The following is a 3,643-nucleotide window of genomic DNA, read 5'->3' as shown; positions in this document are numbered from 1 at the left end:
GCTCGGCCCCTGAAGCCACCGTGCGTGTCGAGGTGTGTTTGCTGTGATAGCATCTTGACAGCTGGTCCGGAGGTATTGTTCCCCTTCATAAATTCAAGCTAGGGCAGTTAATCATGAGGGTTGGAAAACATTAACCTGACAAAGGCCAGGGAGTTTCAAATGGTTTGAAAACAAGTGAACAGATTCTTTCTTTTGAGAAGAACCGAAGGACAGTTAGTTTTAGTTTTGCAGACTTGCTGGTAATTGCTTGGCCTTTCTTCAAAGCAATCTGCCGTCATTGTGATGGGTTTCCTTGTAAGCATCTGCTGTGTGAGCTACAGAAGTCAGTGTGGAGGTGGGCGAGTCGAAAGAAAACCTGGAGCAAAGCTCTCATGCCACCAAAGGAGACGGAAGAATTCTTAACTCCCTGCAAGTGCCGTGTAGATTTGTTTGGGGTATTCTTAAGAATTTGACTGTTGAAAGTAAAGTTTCAAATGCATGACTACTTCTGTCAAGGTCAGCATCAATCCCGCCTATGAAATTCACAGAATCAGTTACAGATAGTTTGCTCACTGACCCAAAATCACTTGCATTAATTTTTGCATTTCTTAGAATGTAAATTAAATATTTACTAAATACTGATCTTATTTTCTGCTCAGTGGAATTAAAGTAAACAGTGTTTTCGTAACTGTTAACCCCTCTCTTCAGCTGTATCACTTACAGCACCACAAAGCATTCATAGTTGCTGCTGAGCCTCCAGACAGGGTTTGGATGTTAGAGGTTTCTGTGGTCTGCCTTTTTGGGTTTTGCAAAAATTAGTTTTTACTGCTCTAGGCTAATATTCATGAGGTTATTATAAAACAGGTTTTAACTGTTTCAAGCATGCATATTTTCATCATGGTACATTTGGAAACTGTCCCTTTAATATTTTAGGGAAGAGATTATTACATGAATGAAAGTAGTATGTTACTTTTGACAAAAAGCAGACAAATCTTTGTAGATGAAACTGGGGATTCTTGGGGGAAAAGCTGTATCAAAACTTGCTGGATCAATGCCCCATAGATGCAGTATACAATGATACTTGTTTTCTATGAATTTTTGACATTTCTTCACTGTTTTGACTTTTTGATTGAGCTTAATTTTTCGGTCAGCATCAGATGCTGGGAATGGAGTGAAGTTTGTAGGAAATGCAAGGTTTTCAGAAAATACTGTCTGAAGAAATTGACTTTATTACTGCAAAAGCTCTGGAAGATTTGCAGTCACTATTTCAGGGGAAATGCGTAAGCCAGAGCCTTCAAAATAATATTTGATAACATCTTGAGTGAGCTTACTGTAACACTGACTGATATGCGACCATGGAGCTGTACTGCCAGCTTCTAACTGAAGTCTAATGTCCTCTGTGTGTTGATGAAAATCTATGGAAATGCTCCTAAAACTGCCTATGTGTAGTGGGATTTTCCCAAAGCATCCACTGAGTGCCTGGACAAATTTAGCCCAAAAGAGCATAAGCCCCCGATTGTTCACAGGGGTCATAGGCCCTAATTGTCTGAGCGGCTGTGAAAATACCACCATTCTAAATTAAAGAAAGAACTTAAAATATATATATTTTTGGTGGTTGTTTTGCAAAGCAAATGCAAAAATCCGGGTCATGAATTTGCATTTGTGAAAGACAGAAGTGCTAACTGGTGTCAGTGCCTCAGGGACTGAAAAGAGAGAAAAGTACATAATTCTGTGCCAAGGCTGTACATTAAGTGAAAAATAGAAGGTCATGATGCCTGCCTGAGAGCAGCACCTGGCAGAATTAGGAAGATGATGTTGGATAAAACAGGGATTTTGGAGGGAATGACCTGCCTGTGTTTTAAAATGGATTCTCTGACAGGAGTTATGGAGAGTCTAGTAAAAGCACAATGTTAGCCTAAGGAAGCTCAAGCTGTTTATCTAATCACAGAGAAGCTACTTGACAGTAGCTAAGGAGGTGTAAGAGCTTTAATCTGGCTGACAAACGTATAGTGAGCTTCCTAAATATTTGGAGTTAAAATGCATGTTAACTTGTCAGAATTGGAGCCCAAATCATCAATGGTCTGAAGAAACAGCCTGGCTGTGAGACGTGCTGATTGCAGTGCCTTCACATTAACAGAGAGGTGGTTCCTTGTGCTGTGAACTGTGGTGGGAAGAAAGTAGCAGGTACTAAAGTAGCCTTTAAAATAGGGAAGAGAAATCTTAAAAAAGGGGTGGCTGCAAACTGAACTCAGAGAAATGCACATGATAAGTATTTTTTATAAGAGATTTTTGAAGATGTGTCTTTGGACCCAGTGGATATGGCAAAGGATATTATGCCTCTTCATCTCTGGCTCTCGTAGTACTAAGACCCTCAGTGTGATGAGGATTGCCAGGCTCTTCAGTGGGGAAACTGGGAGTGAAATCTAATGGCCCATAATAAACAGCAGAGCTGACTAGTTAAAACCCTATCATGCTGGGGTTTAAAAACTCCCACACCCAGCTGAAAACACTTGCTGATGGTGTGCAGGTATGTTGTGCACAGAGGCTCCGATAGTCCCAGATGTGCCAGGACTTTTGTGCACATGCCAGAGAGCAATCCCCACCGAGTCCAAGGTTTCTGTGCATTGTTCAGTCAGTTGGCAAGCTCTATGCTTAAGGGAGAGTTATTTGTCATCCTGGAAAGTGGTAAAGCAAATAAAACCACTTAAGTGGTGACTTAGGTTGGAGGGCCAAGCAGTTTCTTCTGGATTGAAGGAATGAACATTACTGTCAGAAGTTGATGTTGTCTTTTGTGTGGCTGTCACAACAAGTCAGGATTGACCTTTTTTTATCCAAGATTAGTTATTTAAGAAGGTCTTTTATATTTAGCAAAATAAGGCCCTGCTCCAGATACCTGTCAGAATGTTGAATACAACTGGGTGTTCTGTTGAACTGTACAGGAAGAACTAAGGCAAAGGGAAATGAGACCTTCATCCTGAAAACCTTCAGTGGTTTGGTTTGTTCTGAAAGCATAGGCCCCGGGCTTTACTGCACAGGTAATTAATATGCATGAATTCGCAAAGACTTGGGCCTAAATATTTTATGAAGGTACTGCAGGGAGCCTGTAGCAATATGGGGGACAGAGTCCCCAGTCACTTCAGTCCAAAGGTAGTTTTTCATCTTGTGATTTGACGATCGCATCTAAGTTTTGCCTTTTTTTACCAGAGCTGTTTCAGGACATACTTCGGACATCTGTCATAGAATTTAGGATAACGCCTATCCTGGTCCTGTGGACAGACTATGAGGTGCTTGTGGGGATGTTACTCCTCTGTTGGCTGTTCAAGGGGGTGTGTGAAGGCTCCTTCCACCTGTTTTTAAATTAGCTCTTTGTGGCACTGGAGGCATCTATTGAAAGATTGTGTTATAAACTCTAGCTCGTCCTCATGTCTGTGAAGCATCATGTGGACCAGTGATGCTGTGTAAATACTAATGAGTTAAAGTTGCTTTGTGAAATCCCAGCACAGGCTAATTGGACTTTTTTTGTGTGTGTCTTAGTCAGGCACTGCAGAAGGGCAACCAATTTTGACACCAAGAACAGTAAGCTTAAGCAACAATAATGCATTTAAAGACAAGAGTTAATGTCACGCTTTCAGCAGACAGAACAAACAAGTTGTAACTGTTAAGC

Source organism: Corvus brachyrhynchos, unplaced genomic scaffold (genome assembly GCF_000691975.1).
Source record: "Corvus brachyrhynchos isolate BGI_N302 unplaced genomic scaffold, ASM69197v1 scaffold32, whole genome shotgun sequence".
NCBI lineage: Eukaryota > Metazoa > Chordata > Aves > Passeriformes > Corvidae > Corvus > Corvus brachyrhynchos.
This window is presented reverse-complemented; position numbering follows the sequence as displayed.